Source organism: Macrotis lagotis, chromosome 5, assembly GCF_037893015.1.
Source record: "Macrotis lagotis isolate mMagLag1 chromosome 5, bilby.v1.9.chrom.fasta, whole genome shotgun sequence".
NCBI lineage: Eukaryota > Metazoa > Chordata > Mammalia > Peramelemorphia > Peramelidae > Macrotis > Macrotis lagotis.
This window is the reverse complement of record NC_133662.1, coordinates 163,629,250-163,647,161: the sequence shown is the minus strand read 5'-3', so window position 1 is coordinate 163,647,161 and position 17,912 is coordinate 163,629,250.

Below are 17,912 nucleotides of genomic sequence, written 5' to 3'. Positions count from 1 at the left end.
TTGAAAAAATTAGCATAAATGATTGTTTGACTTTGTCAAATGCTTTCCCCACATCTATTGATCCAGTCGTGTAATTTAAAATATTTTTAATATGATCAATTATGTTGATAGTTATCCTATTATTGAACCATCCCAACTTGATCATAATGATTAATGTATTAAATAAATTGCTTTTTAACAAGATTTAGTCTTTGGATCAGTTCTTGAATGGTATGGGTCTATAATTCTTCTGTGCTTTATTCTTCACTGATTTATGTATTAAGGCTGCATTTATTTCATAAATGGATACTGGTAGAGTACTTTCTTAACTTTTGAGAATGATTTGTGAAGTATGGATACTACAGCTCTTTAAAAAGTTATGAGAGGTCTCAGGGGAATTCATTTGGAGTAGTAATTATTATTTGTTGTTATTGTTAGTTCCTTCAAAGCTAGTTCTATTTCCTTTTCCAAGGATAGGTTGTTTAAAATCTCTACTTGATCTTCTAATAGTTTTATTATTTTATATTTTTGAAGTTATTCTCTATTTCATTTGTTAGCATATAATTATGTATATTAGGTTCTAATCCTTTTTATTTCTTCTGTTTTTTTGTGATTTCACTTTGCTTGTTTGCTATTTTAAAATTTGATTTTCTTCCCTCTTTTTATCAATTTTATTTATCTTTTTGAAGAGCTAGTTTTTAGTTTTAATTTTTATTTCTATGGAATTTTTTGGTTTATTTATTTCAGTTTATCTTTATCTTTATATTTAATCTCTTCTGTTATGCTTATTTTTAGTTTTTTTCTGACTTTCTACTTTAAAAAAATATGTATTCAGTTCATTAATCTTTCTTTTTTCTATTTTCTTTTTTTGTTGGTTTGCTTTTTTTTTTTTAGGTTTTTGCAAGGCAATGGGGTTAAAGTGGCTTGCTCAAGGCCACACAGCTAGGCAATTATTAAGTGTCTGAGGTGGAATTTGAACTCAGGTTAACTCCTGACTCCAGGACTGGTGCTCTATCCACTGTGCCACCTAGCTGCCCCTTCTATTTTCTTAAAGTTTGTTTGTAGAGCTGTGATTTTTCCTCTGAGGGCTGCTTTAGCTGCATCTCAGAAATTTTAGTATATTTTTCATCATTATAATTTTCTTTATATATTATTAATAATTTATGTGATTTATTCTTTGACTTGCTCATTATTTAGATTTCCATTTAAGTCTGTGTCTTTTTTTTTTATAATCCCTGGACCAAATTTTATTTTATTAAGGTCTGCAAAAGATGTTTTTACTATTTCTGATCTTTTTATAATTGTTTGTGATATCTCTGGTCCTAATATAAGTTTTGTAAAAGTCCCATGTGATTCTAAAAATTGCATGCATTTTTTAGAATTCAAATATAGAAGATACCATAAATATTTTAGCTCTAATTTCTCCAGCAATTTGTTCAGTTCTATATTTTACCTTTTGTTTAAAGTTTCCAGGCATTATTATCTTATTGTCTTTTTTTAACTCAGTTAATATCTTTTATGAATTTAGATGTTATGGAATTTGGAGAATATAAATTTATTACCAACATTCATTTATTGTCCATGGTTCCTTTTAGTATAATGTATTTTTCTTGTTTTCTTGCTATCCTTTTTTAGATCTTCAATGTTTGTTTTTTCTCTGTATGTTAAAAATGATTACAAGTCTTGCTTTTCTGGATTCATTTTGCAAGGTAAATTTTTTTTCAAATCTCTCATTTTTATTATGTATATGTGCTTTTTAAATGTGCCCTTTGCAGACAACAGATTATTTTCTTAGCCAATCTCTTGCTTTCTCTTTCCAATCTCTTAGTCTTTTTTTGATTGTCATTAGATCCACTCATATTTAAAGTTATTTGTTAGATTTACATATTCCTCAATTTATCTCTATTTTTTTTCCATATTAGGATTTCCTTCCTTTCTCTGTAAATACAGTGTCATTTTTCTTCAGATAGTTTAGCTTAATCTTATCTTCCTTGGCTCTCTTCCTCTCATCTTTAACTCTTTCCTTCTGTTTATTACCCTTAGCCTAGTTTTGTTTATTAGTTGCTATTTCTTGTTTGTTTTTATCCATTTTTTGAATTTTCCTTTTTCAATTAGTCATTTTTTTGTTCAATTCAGTTCAATAAATTTTTATTAAGGACCTTCTACATGTCAGATAGTGTGCTAAATATCGGCTGTACAAATAAATAAGAAAAAGAAAGACAATCCCTGCCTTCAAGGAGCTTATAATTGAATGAGGAAGGCAACATAAAAAAGAAACTGGAAGGGAAGGGGAGAATCAAGGGGTACCTGGTTGAGGTGGGGGAGGACAACTCGTTCTATGGATTTGAAACCAATAAGATGAAAAGTGTAGTGAGATGTTTTCTGCTCCCTATCAAGGAAAACTTAGGGTGAAATAAGTACACCCCTCTCTCAATCTATCCTCCTATATGAGAGGAGAAGAGTCTGAGGAACATGGGAAGGTCTTGTTATCTTTGTCAATATGAGTATGAAATAGAAACAGAATGCTTTAATTTTGCATTTCCCTAATTATTAGTGATTTGGAGTGTTTTAGACTTGATTGTTTGTAATCTTAGATTTCTTCCATTTGAAAACTATCTCTTTGTATCCTTTAATCATTTATTTATTGGAGAATGACTCTAGTCTTCTAAATTTGAATTCCTTCTATATCTTGGATATTAGACCTCTATCAGAGAAATTTCCCCAGAGAGAGTTTTTATCATCCTGTTGTTAGCCAAGAACAGTTTAATTCAGTAAATTTTTATTAAGCATCCCCTATGTTCAAGCAACTATCCAAGTCCCTGGGAATATAAAGATAGATCTTCCATGGTCCCTGCTCCCGAGTGCTTACAACCTAATGAGGGGAAAAAGATCTGCTTACAAAAACTAGTATGTGAGGGATCTGAACTGAGAAAAGGGGGCCAAGCCAGTACTGGGAGAAAACTGAGGAGAAAAGAGTTTATTTGGGCGGGGGGGGGGGGGAGGGGTCAGGACATAGCACAGAGGGGGTGGCACCTGAGTAATAATAATAATCAATAATAATCAATAATAATAAAAGCTGAGATTTCTATGTTATATTACGGTTTGCCAAGTGTTTTATATACTGTCCTCAAGTATTTCAAAGATAGGCAAGTGAAAGAGGAATCCAAATTGCTGTCCCGTGCCCCAGAACCCAGAATGGGGAGCCATACATGGTAGATTCTTCTTCCTTTCTTTCTTCCTTTTTCATTCTCTCTCTCTCTCTCTCTCTCTCTCTCTCTCTCTCTCTCTCTCTCTCTCTCTCTCTCTCTCTCTCTCTCTCTCTCTCCCACACACACACACACAGTAGAGGTTGAACTCAGGTCCTCCTGACTCCAGGCTTGGTGATTTACTGATCTACTGTTGCCACCTAACTGCTCCCATTTACTGCCTTTATTGCAGAAGAGATTCTTGTTCAGAGACAGGCTGAATAGATTCTGAGGTCTTTTCTAATTCTGGAATTCTCTGAATATATGTATCACCTTTGGAACTCAGAAAAACCCTGTGAGGCCAATATGATAAGTATTATTAGTCTTGTTTCATTAATGAGGAAACTAAGTCTAAGAGACTTTAACCGCATTGCCCATCTTCATACATATCAGATTTAAAATTCTCAATTCTTTACAACTTCTAATCTAATGTTTCATCCATTATGCCATATTGTACCTATTCAGCTTTAATAAGGAACTTATGCAATGTATGGATATTTCTCCTGAAAAAGAACAGTTTAAATTGATTTAGTTTGAAAGGAATTAATTTTTAATCAATCAATTAATTAATTAAAATATAAGAGATTTGGGTGTCAATGAACTGTATATTGTGAGTTAGCAGGGCATAATCTTACAGATATATTGGAACCTTGCTGTAATGCTCTTTAAAGAATTTGGTATAAGGGAGGTTATTACTTTGAATCCCAATCAGGGAGCTTTAAATACTGCAATACCCAAAGGACCTTATTATCAAGTGAATTTGACTATGAGGCAGTCCCAAGAGAACGATATACACTTACTTCTTTTTGAGGCCACTGAATATGTAATTTACTCATTAAGATGTAATTTTCAATTAATAGCATTTATCAAGTGCCTACTATATGTATGTGAAGCATTTTTGCTTTATTTTTCTAATTTTATTTAAATACTTCAGTATATAGCACTTTATTCTTGACTTGGAATTAATATAAGCAATTAAATTTTATAATAAAATAAAATCTGGTTTTGCTGAACTGCCTGCATCCTCTATTAGCTCTTTAAAAAAATTTAACTTAATTAAAATTTGCCTTATTTAGAATAAATGAGAATAATTATACATTACTCCACTTCATGAGTTCTCCAGTCAGAATGTCCTTGATGCTACTCATTCATGATATTCCATTACCAGTCTCCATATCCAGAATGCATTTCTTCATTACATCTATATCTTAGAATCCTTAATTCTTTAGAACTCTGTTCAAGGGCCAGATCCTTCAGATTCCTCTACGTATTGGTGCCTCCTAGCAAAATTATCCTATATTTAGTTTGTGTGTACTTACATATGTGCATGTTTTCTACCATAATCCATGAGGACAGGAACTGTTTCCTATCTTTGCATCTAGAACATTATAAGCATTTAATAAATAAATTAATAAATTATAACCAGCATTTATATAGGATGTCCTCAAAATCTTGGGAATAATTTTAAACTATGAAAAGTTTAGCTTGTACAATACTTTATGATTTATTCACATACATAATGCCATTTAAGCTTCATTTTTTTTTTAATGCAATCGGGGTTAAGTGACTTGTCCAGAGTCAAATAACTAGTAAGTGTCTGAGATCACATTTGAACTCAGGTCCTCCTGATTTCAGGGCTGGTGTGCTATCTACTGTGCCGCCTATCTTTTCCCAATTAAACCTCATTTAAGGAAAATAGGCATTACAGATAAAAATTATCCTCATTTTTACAGAAGATAAAGCAGGAGACTGAGAAGTTAAGTGACTTGCTCAGGGTCACCAAGCTAATAAGAAAGAGGTGGGGGAGGCAAGATATGTACCTGGGTCATCCTTTCCCCAATCCTAAATCAGTTCCAGAGCTCAATTCCATTCAGCACTAGGTAGAATTACTGCTACTCAGTGTATTTTCTTTAGTGTAGCAGACAGGTTAAAATATTTCTATTATATAGGTTCACATTTTGGAATGAATTCATGTGTGCTAATCAAGAAGAGGGTCAAGAGAAAGGTGAGTTAGGATCTAACCGTGTATGAACAGATAAGATTTGTTTTGCTTTTGTTTGCTGGTAGTTGTGGGTTAAAAATATGACATACATATATACATACATATATATATATATATATACATACATTCACATTCTTAACATAAACCACATAGTTATACCCATATATGTACATATATGTGTATGCATATACGTACACATGAGACAATGAATATGTGTATGCAAATACATACATGTGTGACAATAAATATATATGCACACAGATAGGATATACACAGATGTGTGTATAATATATTATGTATTATATTTCAAATTTATATATTATCTATTATATATAATATCATGTACTATATAATATATATGATATATATATTTTATATAAGTTTCTACCTTTTTTGTAAGGAGCAAAAGTTTTCTGGCCTGTGTTGGAGGTGAATGTAGATATATGGAAATATTTTGGGACAGACAAGAAAATGCGGAGAAAAGAGTAACCCCTAAAGGAGAGAATGACTAGATTAATCCAGTAGTATGAACTAGAAAAGCAGGGATTACTTGAGTGGGTGAGACAAAAACCAGGTCTTAAGTCAATGATAACCTAGAAAGGACCAAAGATCAGTTTGGAAGCAGAGAGAGCTGTTTCTGGATGTGAGGTCCATGGAAAAACAGAGCACCCAATTTGGGCTATTAGGTTGCTGCTTGGAGCTGTAGTTTGGCCTGCTGTGTGTTGTGCCTGAAGAACCAGCAGAAAGGTTTTGTTTTCTCAAGGATCAGGGGTGCCAAGGGAAATATTTCTATGGGTTGGGGGTGGGGTAGGGTAGAACTAGGAGGAAAAAGCAGACTTTTCAGAGGCCCTTCAAGGGGTAACCTGGCCCAGGTAGGGGCAGGACTCAGCCACACTGTTTACATGTCATTTGCCAGCTTGTCTGGAGTTTGTATTCTGAGATTCCTCACATTCTAGAAAACTAGTTTCTTGTACTCTCCACAGCTGGCTGGGGAGACATGTATGAGGCAGTTGTTGAGGAGGGACAAGGCTGTGTTCTTAAGGTTTTTTTACCTGAGTTGCTCAGAGATGGAAGACAGGGAGATTCTTACCCTGGCTGCTCCTGGAACTTCTTCACAAATGGGAGTAGTTGAAAAGATAGTGAAAGGAGGATTATTTTTGTGTCCGTAGTTTTTATATAGGTATTTCTACCACCACCATGATTCCATGACATGCAGGTCTAAGGGGAAATAGATGGAAAGGGAGTAAGATTACAAGGAGGAGTCATATGGTATCATAATAAGGTGCTGTACAGCTCTGGTACTCTCACTTGATGTATCTCTGTCTAAACAAATTAGTCAGGGAGGTTGCTTTCCTGACTATCTCCCAATATCTTGTTTCTTCCTACCTTCTTTTTCTCACTAATTCAATCCCTCTTTCAGTCATAAAACCATTTATTCATTCACAATCCTTTATACGTAAGGCAGGCACTAGGTATAGATAATAGAAAAATAGTAATACATAACAGCTAACATTTACACAATGTTTGAAAGATGGTAGACCATCTTACATATATTATCTCATTTGATCTTCACAACAACCCTGTGAGGCAGGTGCTATTATTTCTCCTACTTTACAGATGAGGAAACTGAATCTGAGAGAAATAAGATACCTTGCCCAGGGTTCTGGGCTACTAAATATCTGCGTTGGCTTTTGAAAATAGTTCTTCCTGACTCCAGGATCAAAACCAATGCTTACAAAGACAGGCATTCTTCATATTCTTTTTCTTTCATTTTATCATTCTTTATCGTCTCTTCCCTTAATCCTAGGTGCCACTTCACCTCATTCCTTTTTTCTAATTTGCATAGTGCCTTTTTTTCCTTGAAAAAATTTTCTATGTTTATACATGGAACCTTGGACACAGATAAGTATCATTGTATATATGTGTATACATACCAATATATCCATACATATACATAAATACTTACACACATATATACACATACATACAAGGTGTCCCAAAAATTTTAGTGAGGTTTATAGGGTTTTTGTTTGTTTTATAACTTAAAACCACACCAAGACTTTTGGATCACATTGTGTATATGCCTACTTGTATAGAGGGAGAATATTATATGTATGTATGAGTATGAGCCTGAATCTGGATTAATGATTGGAGTCAGGGACATTTGAGATTAAGGTTATTCTATGACATATGCTGGCTATATAATCCTGGGCAAGTCAAACTTTTATTGACCCAAGGGTCTAACTTATTGAACATGTGCTCAGCTGAATGTATACATAGGTCTAGTTTGAAAACAAAGACATAACAACCCAAAAAGATAAATGCAGCCACATTTATGAACATTAAGTCTAAAAGATTCCTAGATCTGTTTTGTTCTTGATCTCTCTTTAGGGGTCTCTGTTTTAAGGAAAAGCATGGCTAATTTAGCTAAGCATAGAATCAAACAAAAAGAAATTTCCCTTTCTCCCATGTTCCTCTGACCCCCTTCCACATTGACAATGTTTTCTGTTCATAGTGGTGGCACTGTGCCAGCATCCATCAACAGAAAGATAAAAACTCCAAAGAGATAACTAAAAGCTTGAGACAGAGTCTAGAGCAGCAGTTCTCAAGCCCTTTAGTCTCAGGAACCTTTGACATTCTTTTTTTTAGCTTTTAAATTTATTAATTTTATTCTGAATTTAAGAAATAAAAAAAAGCATTTCCCTAATATAGTAGAAGAGAAAAAAGATTTTGCACATGAAACCGCAAATCTATCATGTACAATTTGCTATCTTTTAAAATATACAATAGTTATCATGCAACTTCCCCTCCCCCTGTCCTTGCCCTAGAGATGGCTACCATTAGACACAAATATATGAATGTTTGTGTATGTATATGCAAATAGAAATTTACATATATATATATATATATATATATATGTAAAGTCATTCTGTACACACTCCTATTTATCATTTCTTTCTCTGGATGATTCCTTGATGTTCTAAAAAATTATTAAAAGTACTAAGGAGATTATGTTTATTTCTACTGATATTAGAAATTAAATTAGAAATTAAAATTGAGAAAATTTAGAAAGTCCATTTATTTAAAAATAATAGTCACAAACCTATGTTAATATAAATGGCACATTTTAAATATAAAACCTAACAATATTTTTCAAAACAAAAACAAGAGTGAGAATGGTATTTTTTTTAAGGTTTTTGCAAGGCAAACAGGGTTAAGTGGCTTGCCCAACGCCACACAGCTAGGTAATTATTAAGTGTCTGAGACTGGATTTGAACCCAGGTACTCCTGACTCCAAGGCCAGTGCTTTATCCACTTCGCCACCTAGCTGCCCCTATTATTTTATTTTTTGAGAGAGAGGTAGTAAATCTCTTTAATATAAAGTTTAGAAGACTGTTGAATTCTTATATTTATTTTTTCACTTAATATATTTTGATATAGATTAATATTGAGGATAAAATGAGAATATTTTAAAGTACTTAGCATAATAGTTGCTATTGTTTTGTTGTTATTTCCCTTGAACTATTTGAAGAAAATCTTGTCTCATGAAGATGTGTGGTTTGAAAAGGATGGAATATTTTAATAGACAATGTTTTGGTGTGATTATTTGAAAGTAGTTTTAACCTCAACACCTTCTGAAAGGTGACTTCATTCAGGAGTCCTCAGATTGCATTTTGAAAACTGCTGATGTAGGACAAGGTTTACAACAAAACTTCATTTTAGTATAATATCTAGAATTGTAAGGCATCTCTGAGCCATCCAGTCCATTTTATAAATGAGGAGCTGAGTCCCGGGAAAGTTAAGTGATTTGCTGAAATCATAACCAGAGTACCATAGAGGGGATTTGAACCCTGGTCCTCTGACTTCAGAGCTAGAACTCCTTCTAGTATACCACAAGCTAGGTAGGTTATCATTATCCCTCTTCCTTTATTCAGTATTGCTATTAATATTAAGGAGTCTGATCCTTTATAGAAGTTGCTTCAATCTATCTATGGCTCTCTGATAGTATTCTCAACCACCTTTGCTGGATCCTATTTACTAAATATAGGCACTCCCTTAGATTCTGTCTTGTCCTTCTCTTTATTCCATCTCTTTTTCCTCCTCCTCCTCCTCTACCTTTTCCTTTTAATCTTTTTTCCTCCTCTCTCCTTCCATTTTCTCCTTCCTTCTTTCTCTGCTCCTCTCTGCATCACAAAGTGCTTGATGGACATCTCCATCTGGATGTTTCATAGGGATTTCAAACTCTATATATTCAAAGTAAAACTCATTGTCTTTCTTCCTAACTTCAAAACTTGAAGATAAGATGTATTGTTTTAATTTATTTTCATTTATCTGAACAATAAATTTGCTTCTCTCTCCGCTGTCACCCCCAATCTTAACCACTGAAGAAGATCTTTCTAGAATGCTTCTTTGGAAGATCCCTTTCCATCCTTTCTATGCAGGACTACCCAAGTCCATAGAAAGGGCATTAGAGAGAAAGAGAAAAAAGGGAAAAGTTGTTGGGGTTTTTTTTTTCCAAGACAATGATTTATTTTATTTCTTTGTTTCTCATCTTTTCTGATAGAAGGACTCCTGAGTTATAGAGCCACCTTAGAGGGAAATATTTGTTTACCCAAGGATTAGTGTATATACAGAAAGAATAATTCTCTCAAGGTCACAGAGTGACTCGCTGTAAGAACTCAAAATAGAACCTGTGAAGCTTGCTTTCCCTTCTGTGCTGCAGTTCAACTTAGGCCTCTCAGACTCCAAGCTCTTGAATTTCATTTAGGACTTGTTTAATTGGTTCATTTTGTAGAGTTGACTAGCTCTCAGCCTTCCATTAAGGCTTGATGAGACTGGACTTGGACCTAAATCTACCATGGTGACATCTTAGTATACAGACCTGGGAAGGCTGTCAGACATTCTCTCTCATTGCCACCCTTCAGATGGAGATTATCAAGTGAATGAGTGTTCCTCCCAATCATCTTTGGTAGCTATCCAGAAAGAAATCAAAGTTCCTTTTGCTTTTTTCACAAAGAGTAATGGGGAGCCCTCGTGTTCCAGCCAACAATCCCTCTTCTCAATAAAACAAATAGGTCTGAGCGTTGGCAGCTAGCTGAGTCTTTGCTTAAGATATAAAGGCAGTTTTGTCTGCCTGAGGGTAAATATACAGCAAGCATTTAACTGCTTACTAGATAAGTCACACTGAGATGCCTTAAGAATAAGATGTATTCAATTTCAGTTTATTTTGATTTATCTGATTAATAAATTTGCTCCCCAACCCTTTTCCCCACTCAGACCTTGGAGGGGGTATGGATGAAAAAGCTTCACAGAAAGCAAGTGAAACAATGATCCAATTAAAGAAGTATACATTTGAAAAAAAGACATGAAGGACTGGAGTTGAAAATGAATCCTAAAATTGTGCTTACCAGGAAGGGTAGTTGATTATGACAAGCCATATACCAGGTTCTGCTTCAATTCAACAACCCTTTACAAAGCACCTAATATGTATACTATAGTGCTGTGAATGCAGGGGCGGGGGAAAGGATCAGAAAAGGATCCAACTTCTCCTCGAGTGTTTTTTTAATCGATTAGTGTTTTAAAAAATTATATGCACATTTATATGACACATATACATACATGTATGTATTCAGGCAGTTTTTACTTTTTACATCTAATTTTTCTTTTAGTTTTCTCAATTTCATGGAAATAAAAATTTTAATATTCATTTAAAATTTTTTAGTACATGGATATATTTTCAATTAATAAAAATTATTTTCCCTTCCTCTTTGCCACTGTATAAAAAAAACAGCTCAATTAACAATTAAGCAGAGTCAAACAAATCAAATTTTCACATTAATCAACTTTTGATCCTCCTGTGAGGTAGGGGCAATTATTATTGTTATTTTAAAGACAAGAAAATTGCATGGGCCTACACAACTTATGTCTGAGTTGGAATTTGAATTCAGTTCTTCTGCCACCAAGTCTTACATTCTATCTTCATTGTCCTACCTTGCTACCTTATGACTCCCTTGAGAAATGTCATCCATTTATTAGCTTCCACTTTTTGAACTTATGAGGTCAATACTGTTAAAGCGTGATTGCACATAAACCCCATGCAAACATTTGAAAGGAATTCCCAACCCCAGAGTGTATCATTTCTTTCTCCTTCACTAACTAACCAAGTTCTCAGGGTTTCCACAATTAAATAAATTTAGAATTTATTATTATTTTTATTAAAATAATCCTATGGTACCAGTACTTTGAGAAGACCACTGGCAAGGAGAAAAATTGCCAGTTATACATCCACAGAACTCCCAAGTTTAAAGGAGTTGTGGAGTCACACAGTTTTTTAAAATCCCAGATGTTCTTATCTGGTGTACTGAATCAGCTGTTTGGTAATTATCTAAGCTATTCTTGCCCGATGGGAAAAGTAAAAGTTAGTTTCTGATATTTGAACTGTTCACTTGAAATGACTAATACCAAGGATATGGGGAATATTAAAAATCATTATTTTGGATGGCACTTGTACATAGGCTTGTGGTATAAAGTATATGGTTTTTATGGTCTTTTAAAAAAAGATATCCAGATGCACTTTTTGTATGTTTTAAATTATTTCTCACCACCTCCAAGGTAGTAAAGTGAAATCTGATGGAAAAACTCTATGCAAAATCACATCCAACTTGTATGTTTTATTTTATTTGTGGAGGGGTGGAGGTGGGAAATGGTTTCTCCATGTTAGACTTTACTACGAGAAGCCTCTATTTTAAGATTGTAGTTGTAGTGACATACAATATCTCACATACATTATTTGATTCTCATAGCGTCTAGTTAGGGTATTATCAGTAAATCCCCATTTCTCAGCTGAAAAAATTGAGCCTTCAAAAGATAACATGATTAATTCAAAATCATGTAGCATTCAATCATCAATAGCCGGGCATTAATTAAGCACCTACTACATACTAGCCATTGTACTAGACCTTGGTGATTCAAAGACTAAAATAAAAGTTCTGGATCTCAAAGAGCTTACATTCTTTTGATGGTGACATCATGTATCTCATATGATTATCTGCAAAATAAATGCACAAATAGAAGGTGATTTTTAGGGCGAAGACATAAGAAACTGATGAGGATGAGGATGAGGAAAGATTATGTTAGAGGTAATACATGCTTAGTTTTGGAGGAAACAAGGGGTTCCAAGAGGTTGAGGTGAGAAACAGCCAATATAAAGGTATTAAGATGGGAGATGGAGGATTGAGTATGAAGAACAGTAAGAGGGGAGGTTTGGATGGACCTCAGAGTATGTGAGCTATGAACCTTTAAAACTTGAAATCAAACTGACTCCCAATCATGTATTTTTTCTTCTGTATTGACTTTCTTGGTCTCAGACTATTTCATTCCTACTCTGAGGAACCCTGAAAATACAAGAACCAATAATGAATAGGATTTCAGGGAAGGCTCAGAGGAAAGATTGATTTGGGATAGATTAATTTGCCAGTTAAATTTTTTGACTTTTAAGGGCAAGTGAAGAATGTTTTCAGGTTAGGCCTAGTACCTATCATATATTTAATAAGTGCTTGTAAATTGAAATGTTTTCTATTGGTTGGGTGATTGATCCTTTTGGGTTGAAATCTCTCTCTCCTCCCCCCCCCCGCTTATTTTCTTGTTCAAACTACAATTCCATATACCCAAAGGGCAATAAAAATGTACATACCCTTTGATCTGCAATACCACTAGTGGGCCTATACCCTGAAGAGAGCATGAAAAAGGATAATTACATCATTTGTACAAAAATTCATAGTAGCCCTGTTTTCGATGGCAAAGAAATGGAAATTGAATGAATGGCCATCAATTGGGGAATTACTGAACAAATTGTAGTATATGCATGTTATGGAACACTATTGTTCTATTAGAAACCAGGAGGGATAGGAATTTAGAGAAACCTGGAAGGATTTGCATGAACTGATGCTGAGCAAGATGAGCAGAACCAGAACACTGTATACCCTAACAGCAACATGGGGTTGATGATCAATCTTAATGGACTTGCACATTTTATCAATGCAACAATCAGGGACAATTTTAGAATATCTATGATGGAGAATAATACATCTGTATCCAAAGTCATTTGAACTTTGATTTTGGGGTTTCCTAGGTTTTTGCTCATGTAGTGTTTTGTCTCTAGACTCTCTGAGCCATAATCCTAAATTTGACTTTTTTTGGAGAAGCTTGTACTTTTCCAGATTCCTCAAACTCTAAAACTTCCTGAGTCATTGAGTCAACAAGTATTTATTAAACACTTACTATTCTGGCAGAGGGGAAGAGAATGATATCAGATGTGATTTCTGCCTTAATGCAGCTTATTGTTCAGTCATTTTTTTAGTTCTGACTCTTTGATTCCATTTGGAGTTTCCTTGACAAAGACACTGTATAAGAGTGGTTTACCATTTCCTTCCCTAGTTCATTTTACAGATGAGGAACTGAGGCAGTGGGGTTAAGTGATTTGCTCTGGGTCGCACAATTAATGTCTGAAGGTGGATTTGAACTTACAGAAGTGAGTCTTCTTGACTCTATCCATTCTATCCACTGTTTCCACCTAGATGCTCCCCAGTAATTTATGGAAATGCCTATTGAACTGTCATTATCTAGTTGGGAAAGATAATATGGGTACTTGTTTTAGTAATTGTTTTCATTTTTAACAGTAAAATTGTGTATGTTAAATGCCAAAAGAATGGTATTTGACAGTCAGAGGAGAGGAATGGCAAGGAGTAGTTAGGAAAGACTTTCTGAATATAGGATTAAAGCTGGGCTTTGAAGGATGAGTAGAATTTTGATAAATGACAAGTAAGGAGGAATTCATAATCTGGGAAGTTGTATAGTGTTTTCAGTTACCTCAACCTACTTCCTGTTGCCAGATCCCATATTTTTATAATTATATTCTCTTAGTATTTCTATGCATAAAGTATGTGTTGGATACATCAGCTCACTCCAGGGAAATAGTCTCATTTGCCTTTTCCCTTCTCCTCCTGAGCATTAGATCCCTGAGGGGAAAGAGAAGAGTCAATGAAAACCTGCCCCCCCCCCCCAGACACTCGATCCAGACTTTGGGTGGGTTTATGTCTTTGAGTGATTCTATGTGATTGTGAATAATCTGACACCACAATCTCTGAAGAATCCAAATTGCAGTTGACTCAATGGACAACAGAAAAATGTATTACCAAAGATAACCTGTTTGAAAGAAATGGCATAAAAGACATCATGAAAGACATCTATACCTGGAAAAGGAGGTCAAATGAGATGAAGTTAGCTTTATTTAGGTGATGAAACCTCTTAGAATTCTATAAGGGGATAATGGCCAAAATGTAGACCTGTCCTTTCTCCCAGTCCAGAAAGGTGCTTAACTAGGGTCCTCTTGCCTGTATTAGTGGAGACAGTAAAAGGTCAAAAAATACCACTGTACTAAACCTACCAAGAAGAATAAAGATAGAGATTAAAGCCATTATTATATTTATGCATCAATTTAAGGTTTCTCAAAGTACCTTTCTCACAAGAACCCTTTACAAGTGAGGAAACAGGGACCTTGAGAGTTAATGTTATGTAGCTACTTACAGGTCAGACGCAGCATCCATTCAATTCTTCTAAGTTAAGTCATTCTTCCTTCTGTCTTACTCAGCCTGTCTTAGTCAACTTAAATGGTTTTGTAATAAGAAAAGGAGGGCACAGACTTGATTTTTATAACTGACTCAACCAATTTATAACTGATTGATACTCGTTGTTTATGTAACTGAATCTTTAATGCAAACAAACCAAAAACCCAAACAACCCCCCCCAAATAAAGACAAAACAAGTGCAAATAACATCATAATTACAAAATTATGTGGGAAGATTAGGTAAGGGAGACTGGGAGGAGAGTTTCCATACCAATTAGTCCTCTCCAATTTGGAATGCTTTAGATCCTAGAAAAACTGAGAATTAAAAAAAATACTTTGCTGTTGAGCTATTTTTTAGCCACACTCTTTGAGTCCCTATTTTGATTTTTCTTGGCAAAGATACCACCAGAGTGGTTTGCCATTTCCTTCTCCAGTTCATTTTACAGTTAAGTAACTGAGGCAACAGGGTTAAGGGACTTGTCCTGGACCATACAACTAGTAAGTGTTTGAGGCTGAACTCACCAAAAGGAGTCATCCTGACTTTAGACCTAGAACTCTATTGTACCACCTAGCTGACCTACATTTCCCTAAATATGCTTAGGAATATTTTCTTTTGTGTTCACCATTCTAGTGAACAGCTACTATATTTTCAATGATGCTAAATCATTAGGGACTCATTCTGAATTCTTTTGGAGGAATCTCCAGTCTTTCCCAGGATAAAGGGGAACATTGCTTTTGAGACATCAGAATGATAAATATTTAAAACCTGCATTTAGTGTTCCGGGCTACCCATTCTTGCCTCTCCTCTCCCTTTTCTCCCTCCACCAGACCTTATAGCATTGGTATTTATAGAACCCTCTATTAGTTTAGTAAATGAAATCTGGCCCCTGGCAAGTGATTTGATTTTCACGTTATTGTTTACTGAAAATCCTTGGGTCATGGAATCTGGTAGGGCTCTCTGCTTGAGAAGGGGCATACTGTCTGTCTAGCTATCTGGTTCCTTATTCTGCACAACCAGTAATAGAAAGAAGAGGAACACTGGAAGGGAGGCCCCCAAAATGCTGATATTGGCCCTCGAGTTGTTTTGAAAGACAACAGAACAGTAGGAAGGAGGAAGGAGATTTCACTCCCTGAGAACTTTTCTGTTCAGCTCTGAAAACAATAGCAGCAAAGTGCATTTCTCAGAGATGGGTTTGAACTAGGTCAATCAGGCTAATATTGGTAGCTTGAAAGTAGGTTTAAAAGATACTCTCCCCTTTCTCCTTGATCTAACTGCTTTATTTTGTTCTTCTAGAATTCTTCTAGAATTCAGAGGATATTATTGTTGTATTTTGAATAAGCTTGCTAAAGTTTTATCAAAAAACCATTCTCCCTACAAGCATGTGGTTAGTTACATTATTAGTGTGATTTTATTGCAGTTAGGGGAGAGAAGTTTTTTTTTTTTTATCTTTCTCCCGCAGATTATAGCTCTAGTTTCATAAAGGAAGCTTGTGTGAAAATAGGATTCATGTACAGAAAATTACATTAAGCAAATGCTCATGAATCTGCAAAAACTCCCTACTGCCTACTGCCTCAAGTCTAATCCTTTCTGTCTGGATTTTAAGAACTTTCTTAGACTGAATCTTTTCTACTCAGACAGCCTTTGTCTCTGTTCTTCTAGAGCAGGAATTTTGCACATTAGTGAGAATCAAGTCACACCCCCTTCCAGTTAATCCATTCTAGATTTGCATGTTCCCTCTTCATGTTAGACCAGTACTTCTCAGTCTGTGGGTCACAAATAACTCTGTATGTATGTGTGCAATCATGAAGTAATTGCAAAGAGTTCATGAATCTCTCACTAATCTAAGATTCTTCCTGCCAATTGAATGAATGGCATCTCACAAACATATTTTACTAGATTTCAAATAGGGCAGGTAGATGGATAGAGTGTTGGACCTAGAGTCAGGTAGATTTATTTTCCTGAGTTCAAATCTGGACTCAGACATGTGCTAGTTGGGTGACCCAGGGCAAATCCCTTCACCATTTGCATCAGTTTTCTCATTGGAAAAATGAGATGGAAAAAAAATGGCAAACCACACCATTATCTTTGCCAAGAAAACTCCAAATGGGATCACAAAGAGTCAGACATGACTGAAATGAATGAACAAGTTTTCAAATGGATACATACACATGCACACACACACACACACACACACACACACACACACACAAACTATTTTGGCATACTGTTGATACCACTTAGATGAATAAAATATAAATTTATTAAGAAGTGTTTCTGAATTCACAGTGGTTTTTTGTCATATAATATCTTATCAATCACTGGATATTAAGATTAAAACTACTCTTCCAACTTGGGCTGGTCAAATATTAAATTTTTGGATTGAGTATTTACATCTAGGAAATCTGTAAGTGCTACAAACCAGGACTTGATTTATTGTTTTGTTGATTTTTTAGGCTTAAGAAAATGATGGAGAAAATGTTAATGATGCAATTTAAATTTACAAGTGTGTCTACATTTTTTTCTTGAGACATTTCCCAGCATATCCTTGGGTTCATGACTTTTTCTGATATTAAAAAGGGCCTTATACTAAAATAGCTTGTGAATCCCTATGCTGTTGCCTTTTTTGCAATAGTGTGTGTCAAAGAATGAAACAGTGAATAAAAATGTTATCACATATTGGAATGCTATTTTGCTGTATTTCACATGAAAAGGATTTTCATAGAAGGCCTAGATAACAATAATCTTTTTCATGAAATAGATACTTTTAAAGATAATTTTTGTTGAGCATTACTCTAAAGTTTAAATTGTCATTCAAAATATATTATCTGTTGTGATGGCACTATAAATAAATGAGAGAATGGACTGTTTATACTGCCTTTTCGTGGCACCCCTTTTTCTGAAACCTCAGATTCATTAACTCTTTTTCAGAATTAAAATAATCTGATAAATGTACAAAATACAAATAAAATAATTTAAGATAAATTAATTGGAAGTTAAGTTAATGCTTCAAATGTTGACAGAAACTATTAATACTATTTTCATAATAAAATTATGCCAGA